The following is a 16,645-nucleotide window of genomic DNA, read 5'->3' as shown; positions in this document are numbered from 1 at the left end:
GTTTTCCCTTCGGTTAGTTTGGTGTGCTTTTTCCTGTTTAGATTTTGGTCCAGAGAGCTGCTGTGATCTTTAACATTCAGAAAAATATTTTCCCTGTTTATTTCTATCCAGGGGAGTTGTCTGATTTCCCATTTTAACATGCCCTCTGCCATCTTTTTAAAAGTTGAACTATAGTTGATGTACAATATTATGTTAGTTTCAGATGTATGACATAGTGATTTGACATTTAAATACATTTTGAAGTGATCACCACAAGTCTAGTAAACATTTGTCCCCATACGAAATCATTACAGTATTATTGACCATGTTCCTTATGCCGCATTTTACATCCCCTTGACTTATTTTATAACTTGACGTTTGTACCTCTTAATTCCCTTCACCTGTCCTGCCCATCCCCCTCCACCCGTTCTATCTATGGGTCTGTTTTCATTTTGTTTTGTTTGTTTTGTTTTTAGATTCCACATATAAGTGAGATCATATGGTATTTTTCTCTGACTTATTTCACTCAGCATAATACCCCCAAGGTCCATCCATGTTGTCACAAAAGGCAAGATTTCATTCTTTTTTGTTTTAAAGGCTGAGTAGTATTCCATTGTGTGTGTGTGTGTGTGTGTGTGTATATATATATATATCTATATATCTCGCATCTTATTCATCTATGGCTGCACACTTTGGTTCTTTCCATATGTTTGCTATTGTAAGTGTACTGCAGTGAACATGGGGATGCACATATCTTTTCAGTTTAGTGTTTTTGTTTTCTTTGGGTAAATACCCAGGAGCGGAATTGCTGAATTGTATGGTAGTTCTAGTTTTAATTTTTTCAGGAATCTCCATACTGTTTTCCAAAGTGGCTGCACGAGTTTATATTCCCACCAGCAATGCATGATGGTTCTTTGCTCCACATCTTCGCTAACATTTGTTATTTGTTGTATTTTTTGATGATGGCCATTCTGACAGGTGTGAGGTGGTGTCTCATTGTGGTTTTGATTTGCATTTCCCTGATGATTAATGACATTGAACATCTTCTCATGTGCCTGTTGGCCATCTGTATGTCTCCTTTGGAAAAATGTCTATTGAGGTCCTCTATCCATTTTCCCTTCTGGCATTTGATGAACTTGACCCTTCTTAGGTTTCTAGCATAGCTTTTTTTGGCCTCATTTCTATTACCAGGTTGTGGCCATTAATTCTATATTTGATCAGAAAGTATGTTTATATTTTGCACGTTTGATTAGGGCATCTGCTCAGTTATCTGCCGTAATAAGGGGCAGAGAGCATAGGGATAATTGAAACCCATAGACACATGGCAGTTTCAGCTTCCTCCCTCTTCAATCTCCTTTGCTAGAACCACTGACAGGAAAATCATCTGCTCTCTCTTTTATTTTCCTTGTCCATCAGGCAATAAGGATGTTAAAAAAACAACAGAGTGATTAAAAAGATGGCAAAAATGAGAAAATTAAGAGGAATGGAGAATCAGTGGTGTGCTGAGGGCTCCTGAGAGCCAGTTGTTAAATGCTTAGGGATTTTGGGAGCTAAATTATTATAAGTGTGTCATTAGTAGATTGAAATCACCCGTGGTGGGAGTATTTACACCACAGAAACTGGCAGGCACTACAAATTAAGTCTTCTTTCCCCCCTCTCTGGTTTAATAACATACCACTGATCTATGTGTGTTAATTGAGACCTCACTAGAGTAAGATCAGTTTATTTGTATTCTCATTTGTATTAAGCCCAGCATTTAGAGTGGAATAGGAATGAACAATTTGGGGAATGAAAGTTTTTTAAAATATATGTGCCAATCCTATAATGGACTACAGTGCCTTCTGCTGGTAGATCTGCCAGTCTCTGGATTCAAGGTCTTTTCTTAGTGACAGTAGTATCTGCAGATATCCTTTCAGAGTTTATTAGTAGAGAAGGCTACGACATTCTCACAGTCATATGACCAGTGTGTATAGTAACTTTGTTAGCTCTAACAGATCAGGGTCTCTTTTTGCTTCTAGCTTCATTCATTCATTCATTCATTCCATTGTTTAATTTCCTTCTTCCTTTCCTCCCTTCCTGCCTCCTCTGCATTCCTCCCTCCCTCTTCTGTTTTTTTCCTGACAACATTTATTAAGTGCCTACTGTATTATTCACCAGGAATACAAAAGAGTAAAAAGAAAGTTCTAGCATTAAGGGAGCTCTTATAGCCAATGGGAAGTGGGAAGGGATGGAGAGGAGAGGAACTAACATTTATTAAACCATCGAATATGTTTTCTACCTCATACTGTCATTCCATTTAACCCTCCCAGCAAACTGTTAAGGTATGAATTTCTTCATTTACTGAAAATGAAACTGAGGTTTGACTTCCCCAGTAAGTGGGGAAGTCATGGTTCAAACCCAGGTTTTTGTTGGGCTCTGAAGCCCGGTTCTGCCTCTCAGGATACCATGTTGTTTAGGCTCTTTAACCACATGAACAATTTATTGTGAAACGCCAATATAAAGGCAGTAATAATTACTTGTGGACAAGGTGCCGTCAACCTGCTTTGAGGGGTTAGGGAAGACCTTGGAGGAAGGTGCCTTTTGTCTGAGTATTAAAGGGCGGAAAGGAGTCGTTAGACCCCTCGGTGAGGAAGGTCTTTCTCCCACAAGGCTGAAGAGGAGGCAGAGGTAAGTCGGGGCAGATCTTATAGGCCTTGCTGAAGCGCTTGAATTTTATCTGGAGGGCAGTGGATAAAAGCTTTTTAAATGGGGCAATAACTGAACTCGGTTTGTGTTTTATATGATCCCTCTGGAAGGACCCTTTGGAAAATAGCTTGGAACAAAGCTAGAGTGGAGTTAAGGAGACAAGTTAGGTGTGAGGGGATGGGAAGGAGGGGGTGGCTTGGGAGAAGATCAGTGGGAGGGTGCAGACATCGACTCCTTTTCCTTGTCTGCAGGCTCACATTTGCCCTGGAGTTTGGGGCTTTGGGTCCCCCAGATGCATGCTTCCCTTTGAAGGCTGGCTTCCATGCCAGGCAGGCTGAGGTAAGTGGCAGATTCCATTCTCAGGAAAGGAGGCAGTTGTGTTACAGTGGGCAGAACCTTGAACTAGCACATGGCAAATGTGGAGTCCACTTCTGGTTCTTTGACCTTGGGTCAAACACTGAATCTCTTAGGGCCTCTTGGTGGCTTCATGCTTTTTGTTCCCTTCCGGTGAGGTCCCAAGTGCCAAGATACAGGAGCAACCTCTCTGCCATTGGGGTGGGAGTGGCCTGAGAAGGGGCAATCTCCATGTTCCTGTGGAGTCTCAGTTTCGACTTAAGTTGTAATGTAGATTTTGCCTCTGTGCCATAATATATTCTCATTTATTTTGAAAAAATAGTAACACCCTCTTAACTCTGTACTTTTTCACAGCTGGAGTCAGTTGACTCCATTTTCATCCTGGTCAGAAGAACTTGTGTTTTCTCCTGGCTGTGGATCTTTGTGCACTACCCTATAATCATAGAGTTTGGACTTGGGTTTTTAGATCTTGGTTGTGATGAAGAAACAGGAATCTGATGTGTGTCAGCCATGATCACAATAACCCTCTGGATGAATGTTCATTGTTTAGGGACCTGGAGGCCTGTCTGTGCTCTGCTTCCTGGCCAACACAGTAGATGTGCTCCCAGAAAATTGTGGGCAGAGGATATGCTTTTGGAAGTCATTTTTCCCACTCACATAGATTCTTCTCATTTTTGATCAATCATTAATGGATAAAGAAGTCATTGAGTTTTATTTTTCCTTTTCTCTGTCAAACAATTTATTAAAAGGAAAGAAAGAAACCTGCAAAGGACTAAGGAAATTTCTGGACTCTTTGGCATCATGACAGGAATCTGCCCCAATCTATCATCTTGCATATTTGGATTTTCCTGGATATCTTTTAAAGTGGGGCACTGGTCTTGATAGCCTAGGAGGGTGGGAGTGTGCAGAAGTCATAGGCAGAGATACAGCACTGAGCCTGGTAATGGCTGAAAGCTCCCATGGGATCCAGTTTGAAGCTGCATTGGGTAGGCATGGGATTTGCTATGTTCAACACAGGACAGTAAGGCAGTCATTCTATAACCAGCCAACCCTTGGGCTTCCAGGGGACTGGAAAAAGCTAGAACATTTAGTAATACCAGGAAGTGCACTTGACACTTTACAGATATGACCTCAATTAGTGCTCCCATCAAACCTTTGAAGTAGGTTCTGTTTTTATCTCCACTTTAGAGATAAGACTGACACTTAGGCTGATTTAAGAAGTAGAACTGAGATTTGAATTCAGGCCCATCTAATTCCAAAATCCATGCTTTTATTCACTCTTCTATCCTTTTTCTGAGTAAGCTTACAAGTGCTTTTAAGCTCTGAGGCCTGCAGCCAGCATATACCTCAATGGTGTTTGCTAGGCCATGTACCTTTAAGTCGTATGTAGTTAATATCAAGAGTGCTATGACTTTGCCCAATTTGTAATTATAGTATTATTAGGACTTTGATTTCAGAAGTAATACAAGATCTCCCCAAGCCCTGGGCACCCAGCTTGGAAGGATCCTTTACATCTGAATGTACATCTTTCCTCTCTTCCACTAATCTCCTTTAGAGCTCTATCCAGGGCAACCATAACACATCATCTCTTCCCTATCATGCTTTTCCTTTCTCTGGAGGTAAATTATTTGAATAATATGTCAGTCATAATAAACTAGGTTATGCTGCAAAACAAACAACCCCAAATTCTCAGAGGCTTAAAACAACAAAGGTTTGCTTCTTAAAGTAACACAGATTTCTCTACCCATACATGTGTCACCAGGGAAACTCTTCTCTTAGTCATTCTGGAGCCAAGGCTGGCAAAGCAGCTGCCTCCTCAAACGTGATGGGAGCCAGTGGGAAAGGAGAAATCCAAGGATGTCTTGTTGACATTTAAATGCTGTCACTTCTATTCCCAACTCATTGGCCAGAACTCTGCAAAATGGTGCCACCCAACCACCAGGGCCAGGCAGTCCAGTCCTCCATGTGCCCAGGAGGAGGAGAAAAACAGACAAATTAGGTGAGCACCAGTAATAATCACCACATATTTCATGCCATGTATACCTTTCTTTTTTTTTTTTTTTTTTTCCTCCCCAGCTTGACCAATTTGACTTCAGGTAAACTTTACAGAACACACATGGCCGCCCCCCCCCACTTTTTTTTTTAACATCTTTATTGGAGTATAATTGCTTTACAATGGTCTGTTAGTTTCTGCTTTATAACAAAGTGAATCAGCTATATGTATACATATATCCCCATATCTCCTCCCTCTTGCGTCTCCCTCCCACCCTCCCTATCCCACCCCTCTAGGTGGTCACAAAGCACCAAGCTGATCTCCCTGTGCTATGTGGCTGCTTCCCACTAGCTGTCTATTTTACATTTAGTAGTGTATATATGTCCATGCCACTCACTTCGTCCCAGCTTCCCCTTCCCCTTCCCCATGTTCTCAAGTCCATTCTCTATGTCTGCGTCATTATTCCTGTCCTGCCCCTAGGTTCTTCAGAACCATGGTTTTTTGTTTTTTTTTAGATTCCATATATATGTGTTAGCATACGGTAGTTATTTTTCTCTTTCTGACTTACTTCACTCTGTATGACAGATTCTAGGTCCATCCACCTCGCTACAAATAACTCAATTTCGTTTCTTTTTATGGCTGAGTAATATTCCATTGTATATATGTGCCACATCTTCTTTATCCATTCATCTACCGATGGACACTCAGGTTGCTTCCATGTCCTGGCTATTGTAAATAGAGCTGCAGTGAACATTGTGGTACATGACTCTTATTGAATTATGGTTTTCTCAGGGTATATACCCAGTAGTGGGATTGCTGGGTCATATGGTAGTTCTTTTTTTAGTTTTTTAAGGAACCTCCATACTGTTCTCCATAGTGGCTGTATCAATTTACATTCCCACCAACAGTGCAAGAGGGTTCCCTTTTCTCCACACCCTCTCCAGCATTTATTATTTTGTAGATTTTTTGATGATGGCCATTCTGACTGGTGTGAGGTGATACCTCATTGTAGTTTTGATTTGCATTTCTCTTATCATTAGTGATGTTGAGCATCCTTTCATGTGTTGGTTGGCAATCTACATATCTTCTTTGGAGAAATGTCTATTTAGGTCTTCTGCCCATTTTTTGATTGGATTGTTTGTTTTTTTGATAATTGAGCTGCATGAGCTCCTTGTAAATTTTGGAGATTAATCCTTTGTCAGTTGCTTTGTTTGCAAATATTGTCTCTCATTCTCAGGGTTGTCTTTTCGTCTTGTTTATGGTTGCCTTTGCTGTGCAAAAGCTTTTAAGTTTCATTAGGTCCCATTTGTTTATTTTTGTTTTTATTTCCATTTCTCTAGGAGGTGGGTCAAAAAGGATCTTGCTGTGATTTATGTCATAGAGTGTTCTGCCTATGTTTCATCTAAGAGTTTTATAGTGTCTGGCCTTACACTTAGGTCTTTAATCCATTTTCAGTTTATTTTTGTGTATGGTGTTAGGGAGTGTTCTAATTTCATTCTTTGACATGTAGCTGTCCAGTTTCCCCAGCACCACTTATAGAAGAGGCTGTCTTTTCTCCATTGTATATTCTTGCCTCCTTTATCAAAAATAAGGTGACCATATGTGCGTGGGTTTATCTCTGGGCTCTCTATCCTGTTCCATTGATTTATATTTCTGTTTTTGTGCCAGTACTATACTGTCTTGATTACTGTAGCTTTGTAGTGTAGTCTAAAGTCCAGGAGCCTGATGCCTCCAGCTCTGTTTTCCTTTCTCAAGATTGCTTTGTTTATTTGGGGTCTTTTGTGTTTACATACAAATTGTGCAATTTTTTGTTCTAGTTCTGTGAAAAATGCCAGTGGTAGTTTGATAGGGATTGCATTGAATCTGTAGATTGCTTTGGGTAGTATAGTCATTTTCACAGTGTTGATTCTTCCAGTCCAAGAACATAATGTATCTCTCCATCTGTTTGTATCATCTTTAATTTCTTTCATCAGTGTCTTATAGTTTTCTGCATACAGGTCTTTGGTCTCCTTAGGTAGGTTTATTCCTAGGTGTTTTATTCTTTTTGTTGTAATGGTAAATGGGAGTGTTTCCTTAATTTCTCTTTCAGATTTTTCATCATTAGTGTATAGGAATGCAAGAGATTTCAGTGCATTAATTTTGTATCCTGCAACTTTACCAAATTCATTGATTAGCTCTAGTAGTTTTCTGGTAGCATCTTTAGGATTCTGTATGTATAGTATCATGTCATCTGCAAACAGTGACAGCTTTACTTCTTCTTTTCCAATTTGGATTCCTTTTTTTTTTTTTTCTTCTCTGATTGCTGTGGCTAAACTTCCAAAACTATGTTGAATAATAATGGTGAGAGTGGACAACCTTGTCTTGTTCCTGATCTTAGAGGAAATGGTTTCAGTTTTTCACCATTGAGAATGATGTTGGCTGTGGGTTTGTCATATATGGCCTTTATTATGATGAGGTAAGTACCCTCTATGCCTACTTTCTGGAGGGTTTTTATCATAAATGGGTGTTGAATTTTGTCAAAAGCTTTTTCTGCATCTGTTGAGATGATCATATGGTTTTCTCCTTCAATATGTTAATATGGTGTATCACATTGATTGATTTGTGTATATTGAAGAATCTTTGCATTCCTGGAAAAAACCCCACTTGATCATGGTTTATGATCCTTTTAATGCTCTGTTGGATTCTGTTTGCTTTTTTTTGTTGAGGACTTTTACACATAGACTTTTTAACTCCATTCCTCCTTCCTCTTTGTCTTCCAAAACTTTTTCAAGTATTGCAAAAATAATTTCTCTTTTTCCTTTGTGTGAGTCATTTGTGGGCCGAAAGGAAAGGTCTTAAGTCTTGAAATGAAATTATACATATTACAGAACTAGGTACAAACTACTATACATATAATAGATAGGCAACAAGGATTTACTGTATAGCACAAGGAATTACAGTCAATATCTTGTAACAACTTATAAAGCAATACAGTCTGCAAAAAAAAAAACCCCAACACCCAAATCACTATGCTGTACACCTGAAATTAATGCAATGCAATATTTTAAATCAACTATACTTCAATTGAAAAAAAAAAAGATCTAGGGCTACTATCTTTTGCTGCTGAAATAACCAGAAGTTTCTTCTGATCTTCACAAATACCTCCCTGGGCTTCCTTACCCTGCTAAAATTAAACCTATCTTTCTTCTAATTGTTAATATTCAAGATAAATGATGTTCACATTCACTTCTGCTTACTCTTTTGCTTAACTGGCTATTGCAATAGTATTGAATAGTATTATTTTCTACCACTTTTCAATTAAACATGGAGCCACAGGCACATTACAAATCAAATGGGCTTTTGTATGATCACCGGTTTTAACTGGCTTCTGAGGGAAATTGTATTCTAAATTCTAGACAACTGGTTTGCAAACCTTATTTTGGAATGCAACCTATTTTTAGGTTGAGGTCTTTTTATATAGCATATTTATGTATAATCAGAATACCAGAACAACTGCTGTGTTTTAATGGACAATTATCTTCTACTGCATTCATGGATGATCTTTGAAAAATTTAGAATATGTGAAATGTCCTTAACGTAAAATTTTATGAACACAGTATTTTCTTTTATACTCCATTTCACTTTTTCTCCATTAACCCAGATTAGACACTGTAATCTTTGCCTTTCCCTCTTCATATTTAGCTCTTTGATTTATTTAGGCATTCATTCACTGCATCATTCAACAGATATTTTCGGAGCATCTACATGTGCCAGGCAGGAGGCAAAGTCCTGGAGAAAGTTAAAACACAGTCACCACCGTCAGGGAGATTGTGAGTAGTAGGGAGACACACATGCCAGCAATTATAATGCAATACAATAATCAATATAAGAAGGTATACACAAAGAGCAGTGGAAACTGAGTTGAAACACCTGGGTCTGCTTGAGGGCATCAGAGAGGAGGAGGTGGCTTTTGACCTGGCACTTAAGAAAGAGTTGGCCTGACAAGGAGGGTGAAGGAGTCCCAAGGGGAGAACATACCGTTGTGGGTGGAGCTTCAAATGCAAAAGACGAAACCCAAGTGTGGATAAGCCTCAGTTGGTAAGCAGAGAACAAGGCAAGGGCTTTACCTGCCTTTCAGAAGAGTTTGTATTTTACCTGTGAAGCAAGGGAGCTATTGAAGAGTTTTGAGCAGGAGAATGACGGCATAAGATTTGTAGCATTGTGGAGGGTGGTTTGGTCGGCCATGACCCTAGATCAGGGCTTCTTATCCCAGTCCTTTGACTTGCAAGGGACCCATGGATAGAAAGCTTGGGATCTATGAACTTGGACAGGGAAAAAATTAACATTGTCACTAACCTCTAACTGAAATTGAACATTTTTTTCAAATATGAATCTGGGCAACAGATCACAGTAGAATTAGCAGAAGATGTGAGTTTATCACCAACAGAAATCAGGTATTTTGATATAATAATACAGGTGTTGCAGATATCTCAAAATATCCTTTACACTTTTCACTAAACCAAAATTACTGTAGCCAGGGCTTCCCTGGTAGTGCAGTGGTTGAGAATCTGCCTGCCGATGCAGGGGACACGGGTTCATGTCCCGGTCCAGGAAGGTCCCACGTGCTGCGGAGCGGCTGGGCCCGTGAGCCATGGCCGCTGGGCCCGCGTGTCCGGAGCCTGTGCTCCGCAATGGGAGAGGCCACAACAGTGAGAGGCCCGTGTACCGCAAAAAAAAAAAAAAAAAATTACTGTAGGCATTAGACCCACAGCTACATCTTGTACATCTTGTCATTTAATGAATTAATAAAGAAGTATGCATGAATTTATGTCAGAACTTAAAAATAATTTGACATATGCATTTTTTCATAGAATTCATCTTTTGTGATTTGTGTATTTAATTTTATGATGTAAACACAGTATTCTGAGATGGGGTCCACAGTCTTTTCTGGACTGCTGAAGGGGTCAGAAAATGTCAGAACTCATGCATCAGAGGAAGGTGATTGTGGGGAGGTCATTGCAGCCCAAGGCAGTGGTGGGGAGGAGGGCGAAGGGGAAGAATTTGTGGGAGATTCTGGAGACAGAGTGAACTTGATCTGGGACATAAAGCAGAGGGAAGGATCTGCATGTACCCTATTTCCCCCATTGAGTTTCTGGCTAAAGTAGAATTATTCGTATTGCTTGTTACCTGCTCCTTCCTTCCCTGTGCTATTGTTATGTAGCTCTTACACTTTTATCAAAGTCATACATGCAACGTGGTTCAAAAAAACCAAGGAGTATGGAAAGACATAAGGAAAAACAATCATCCCTTGCTCCCCTCCTCTCCACCTCCAGTCTTACAACTTTTTGAACTCTTAAAGTGGTATCTTCTCTAGCTAGATGGCAAATTCTGTACAGGAAGTGCCTTTTAATCCCCACTATGTTTTTCATTTTAGGTGTTGAACAAATGACTGATAGATTCCAAAGTCACTTTCTGTTGCAAGGTCACTATGTACATCAAGTATACCATACTCTAGTTACAGAAGTTATACCAATGGTGACATTCTAGGAAATGGTTCTTTTCCCTAAATTCCCATGTTTTGTGTCACTTGTCTTCACATGAAATAACACAGAATGTGCACATAAAAATTCCATTTACTTAGGCTTTCTGGTTGTCTTTGTGAAAGTGAGATTAGTGTGCTGGTGGGTTAAATAATCCTATGGAATCACAAACCAGAAATTGAGAAGGTGGATTTGAAATTTCCACCCATTACTTTTCTTGGTGGGTTGGGGGGCGGGGGTATTATTGTCTTGGTAGCAGTGGTTAATTTCAGCGTTGTTACCCAAGTTGTACACTACAGATGGAGTTGCCCCTGAACACTTTGGTTGGCTGGCTGAAATTCTTTGCCATGCTTCTTGTGAGGTCCAGGAATGTATAGTTTTGTGGTCTGATATACTTTGATGGTTGCCAGATAAAATTGATGTCTGGCACTTTTTCTAGGAAAAACACATTGAGATGTTTCCAAATTGATTCGTAGGAACTTAGTGTTATTAGAATTTTGTGGCAGAATTTTTTCTCAAGTGGCAGAAGAAATAAAGGAACTTCAGTTTTGAGGGCTGTTAACAGCACCTTCCATTAGTGCCAAAGCTGAGAAGGCTGACAAACAAATCCATTGTTACTATGGATTTATGACAAAAATAAGCAAGTATCTAGACTATTAAGAGTTACCAATATAGTACAGTTTCAGCTACTGACACTAGACTAGCCCCCAAACTTTTAGAAAAAGGCACCTTTTCCCCTTATTTTCTGATAATATTTCTCAATCTAGTAACCAGAGAGACTACTCTGGGGTTAAACCTTGAGATTTGATTGCCATTTACTGTTCTTACTGTTTTATTGGAGGGAGGGAAAGCAAGGCTTGGGAGAAATAGACTGCAGAAAAATTAGCTTCCCAAGTTACACGTGAGAATCACAATCCTTTCCTTCATTTATGTTATAAATATTTGAAGAGCAAGTTAGAGATTGTTTGTGGAGAAATGAGAGAGATTACTAAGTAATATGATGAGTTAATTCTTTAAACGTACTGGCTTCCCCCTTAACACTAACTGGCCAGATAACAAGTTTCTACTTGTGACACTGCAGTTAAGCCTCAGAATACTAGCAGCAAAATGACTATTTTTCAAAAGCTGCTTCTTTGAAATATAATTTTAGTGGAGGAATATTTTAGATTTAGAAGAAATATTTAGGCTCCAGAACGTCAAACCCAACATTTCTAAAAGACTTTAATGCGCAGGTTAATGAAGCCCCAGAGGAGAGAAGTTTTATGGTTAATCAAGGAGGTAAAAACCAAGACTCAGTAGGAGAGACTGGAAACAGTTGACTTTGATTTATAGACATAAGACTAGAAACGAAATAGCCCGGGTGGATATTTCTAGGAACTAGTTAAGGGAGAATGAAAAAGACAGGAGTGAGGACAAGAAAGTGTGTCTGTTTGCCGGAGGAGGAATCTTACGAGAATTCCTGCCCTTTCTACATGAGAATTTTCAAACGGAGTTGCTACAGGGGCTGGCTCTAAAGTCTGCGACGTGCACACAGGCTGTTGACAGGGAAGTGATCCTGGCGCCACTGGGTGATGTAGAAAAAGTTCTTTGTGTGTAGCCGGCTTGAGTGCGGAGATCAATCGCGCAATCGCGGCTGTGGCGAGGCAGCTCCTCCCAGGCGCGTCCCGGCGGCGCTGCTCCGGGCTCCTGGATCTCATGGAACTTAGCGTCGGAAGAAAGATGTTTAGAAACTGACCGACGTCAACGTGTTTAATAGTGGAAACACCCCAGGTGACTGTGGTATGCAGAGTAAACGGCTGTGTTGAACATTCTGCTGTGTAGCTAATGGGTTAACGTCCGTTCGCGTAGGCTTAGTTATCCTGGTAGAGATGAGAACGTGATTAGGCAAAGTGGCTTCCGAGGACTGTCCCATAAAAGAGCATCGCTCTGTTTCTGTTAATGTAGGTTTAGTATAAGCTCTTATTATTAGCTAGTTTTTCAGTTATTCTAAAAGTAATAACGTGGTTATTACCATGATTAGAAATCGAATCCGTTCAGAAGGGTATGAAGTGAAAAATAAAATTGCAAAAACGCCTAGTCCCACTCTCCAGAGGTCACTATCACTAAAAGTTTCTTTTATTTCTTCCGGAATTTTTTTTAATGCAAAATACGCATATATTTAAATCGTTTTTAAAAAGCATAAACAAATAGTATCATACTATGCATTCTGTTCTGCAGTTTGCTTTTTTAATTTAAAATTTGGGACCTCGCTATAGCTGGATAGCTTTATATATCTTTTATGGTAACAAAAAACTTTACATCATTCTTTTGACATCTGTACAGTATTTCATGGTATGAATGCACCATCGCCGATTGAATCAACCCCCACTACCAGTGGGCATTTAGGTTGTTTCCAGCTTTCTGGTATTATGAACAATGATGCAGTAAACATCACAGAGTAAACCTCTGTGCTAATGTTGCTGTGTATCTGTGGGAATATATATGTTGAGTAAATTTCTAGCAATGAAATTTTAGGGTCAAAGGTTATAGACATTAACATTTTAATGGATATTTCCAAATCATATTCCAAAAAGGTTGCACCAATTAATATTTCAGGTTTAAATAAGTTACTGTCTTTTAAATTGTTAACTATAAATTGACGGTTTTCCTTAAAAAGCTGTTAAATTTTAAACAGTATATTTAGTATTCAGACCAAATAAGGTTGTTCATTTGCTAATTAAATGACCTGGAAGTTAAGTCTCTGTTCCACAGAGGATGTCTCTGGAGTGTTAAGTGTCTGCCCCAGGCCTTTAGAACCAGCAAAAGGCCTGGCCCAGCAGCCTGAGAACCTCAGACCCCGCATGACCAGAGACATCCAGAGCTACGAGATATGCACATGGCTTCATGCTTTGCCTGTGGCTCCAGTTAAAACAACTGACTGTCTTGAGAAATCCTAGGGCAGAATCTGAAAACACATTTTTTAAAATGTGCAATAATACCATCTTCCATTAGTTCTGATCAAAAGACATTGATTAAGCACAACTATGGAATAAAGTTCCTTCTTTAACAACTGTCTGTCATCCCCACTCTCTATCTCCTTATCCTAGTTCTCTCTCTTCTCTGTCTCTCTTTTTGTGTTTGTTTCTTTGCATACCAACCACTTATCCTTTGCACCAACTCATGATACCAGAGGAGTGGCCAGTTCAAGGGACAGCTAAATTGATTTCCTGCAAGTGAAAGGTGGTTCTGGAGAGGGGATTAACTTTGCCTGTGGTTATTACCACAGTGTTCAGACTCTGTATCTCGATTCTACCCCCCATGGGATATTTGATCTGCTTATGATGCCAAATGCTTAAAGCATTCCACCTATACAAAAACACTTCATTTCTTATTTTTAAGTTTTTAAATAGTTAACACTTATTACAGATGAAACAAAGATATAAATCAAGTTTCAAAAAAGTTGTAACTCAACTTGTTCGTAAATTTTTTCATAAATGATTATAGTAGCTCCCCCAAATACCTTTTAGATTATAGCCAACTCTTTGGGAATTGCAGAATTTTGACAAGTATTTTATTTCACAAATTACCTGCTTTTTTGGAAAACAGCTCTTTCAAAACCCAGCTCTTTCACCACCCTCAAAACATCTTAAACAAGGACACAGTCACTTCAGAATAGGATTTAGCTCTCAGCAAAAAGGGGGAAACAACTAAACTAAACTAAATTTCCCATTTAATGTCTGAATCTCAGTGGCTTTATAAGCTACTTCATTATCATACAGAGACTTAATGCCTTAAAGGAAATAAACCAACAGGCACAGAAAACCTGTCTAATCAAAACTCTTAATTTCAAACTCTCAGTTTCCCAGTGACACATTAGAAGCCAGCAGGAAGAGAGAGGAGGTGAAATGTGTTGTTTCATGTTGTCCCTAAATAGAATGTTCTTCCCAACTGGCAGGAAGCACCTGGGGGATTACTTGGTTTAGAAATCTGTAAATAAATTGTTTTTGAAATAAGAAGGGAAAAATAAATTGATTTCTAAGTTCAGGTGCTCTTAACATTTTCACATACATGCATTTTTATAATCTGAATTCTCATGAGAATGAATTCAAGTTAAAAATGGTTTTAAATTTAGGGAAGAATGTAGATAACATCAAGATAGGGAATTGAGATAGGAAATTTTAGCTTAATTTTGAATCTCCTTTTCTTACTTTGACTAAAATTGACCTTCATTATTACAGTACTTTCATTTTTACAGCTCTTTACATATTCTGTAAGAAAGCTTAAAAGTGAAACAAAGATGTTTCTTGACTATTATAATCTCTACTGTCCAACTTTTCTAATTTTTAAAATCCATTAAGACTTTAGAAGATACTCTTTCCCAAATCCATCTTTTAATTAACAATTTACTAATGGAATTGACATGATTTTTTCCATTTTTATTGTCTATGAGAAGAAATATTCTGGTTCCTTTTATTATTCTTATCTTATTTCTTTAGATGTAATTCTTTTTTTCTTTTATAGTTAATATGAAATTAATTCATTGCAGAGAATTCTGTTGTTCTGACTGACAATATGAATACATATTTACCCACATTGCTAGTAAGAATGTTGTATAAGAGAGTTAGTGGGAAGTATCAGCTCTCAGACACTGGAAATTAAGGGAGAAATTTGTACTTGTAGACCATTGATCTTTGTGTTTTAAATAAAAATTTTAAAAGAATTTCACCATTATATAACCAGTACCTTAAGAAAATTTTACTACATTCTGTTAACATTGAATTAACAATGGACAATTAACAGAATTAGCAAATTGAATAATCCAACCAGAAACACAAGGTACTGATTCTTCTGGTCAGCAATACTTTAAAAGTAGGGATTTACTGAGAGTTCTTTTATTACCTCGACTTTATTTCTTTTGCAAAATATGTGATGGATGTTAAACTTAGATTTACTAGTGTTCTTAAAATCCTGTAACACTTTTTGTTATAAGTGTTGCTGATTTAAAAGCGTTTGTGAGGGGGGATGGTCCTGCTTTTGGAGTCTCACTCATTACTGAAAATAAAATATTCTTGACTTTTTTTTCTTTTTATAGTAGACATGTATTTGATTGATTCTAATAGAATAGAATCTAATAGAATAGAATTCTAATTCTAATTCCTGATACTTCAGGAATCCTTCACATATTTTGACTAATTTTTGTGATTTAGTTTTAAAAATGAGTTGCATTTTAGATTGTTCCTTCTTTTAGATACCTGATTTATGTATTTCTAAAGACATGTTGCAGACCCTGTCATTACAAATTCAGTTGAAAGACCAGTTCTTTTTACCATCCTTTGTTGTTCTGATTTCAGAATTTCAAGTGGAATTGTTGTCAACTTTAATGTACCTTTTGAGAATAAATGCAGTCTCCAATTTCTTGTGTGTGTGAACGCTCCTGGAGCTGGAATGCTTTTCTTCGGCCAACTGAAAGTGGAGCCTGGTCCGTCTCCTCTCACAGATTAAATCTAGTTTCAGTAGTTTTAAATTTAGTTGGTTCATGACCAAAAGAAAAGAAATGCCCTCATTTTTCTTTTTAATTTTAAACAACCGTAATCTATAGTCTTGCAGTAGTCTTTGGGAACTTTAAGTATACAGCTATTTTTGGCTTTACGTCTGGTTAATCTAATAGAGTCTGTATATTCTCTTGGCATTGAATTTGTGATTATACCTTACTGTCGTCTATAGGGTTACACAAACACAGTGAGCCATTTTGGTTTATATTCTTTTCTTTTTCTGGTGGGGATATGGTTCTCCCAGCTATTTTCTAATAGGCAATTGTGGTAATTTTATTGAGTTTGCCTCACCCCTGTCCTTATCCCTACCTCCACTTACCCACAATTTAATACTTCACAATAAGACCCTTCACATCTCACCTAGCACAAAAACCGGATTATGTGGTTAGACGGTTTCATGCATAGGCCAGTCCTTGGGACAAACAGTAGATGTATTTGGGTTTATTTCACAGGTAATAGGCTGTGTTTCTTGACTTTTAATTGCACGCTTACTATGTGGCAAGTTTTATGCCGAGCACTTTACATGTATTATTTGATTTAAACACCATGAGTGGCATATAATCACATGCAGATGAAGAAGATGA

The 16,645-nt window shown here is 38.3% G+C and overlaps 1 long non-coding RNA gene across 1 annotated transcript in view; it reads left to right on the top strand.

Moving 5' to 3' along the window:
- The first annotated feature begins 4,930 nt into the window (after positions 1-4,930).
- Positions 4,931-16,645, top strand: part of LOC132528958 (uncharacterized) — a 47,750-nt gene continuing 36,035 nt past the window's right edge. Inside the window, exon 1 of the long non-coding RNA XR_009543345.1 lies at positions 4,931-5,017. This is a non-coding gene — a long non-coding RNA (uncharacterized LOC132528958). The remainder of the gene's footprint in view (positions 5,018-16,645) is intronic.

Source organism: Lagenorhynchus albirostris, chromosome 11 (assembly GCF_949774975.1).
Source record: "Lagenorhynchus albirostris chromosome 11, mLagAlb1.1, whole genome shotgun sequence".
In the NCBI taxonomy this organism is placed as follows: Eukaryota; Metazoa; Chordata; class Mammalia; order Artiodactyla; family Delphinidae; genus Lagenorhynchus; species Lagenorhynchus albirostris.
This window is presented reverse-complemented; position numbering and strand designations above follow the sequence as displayed.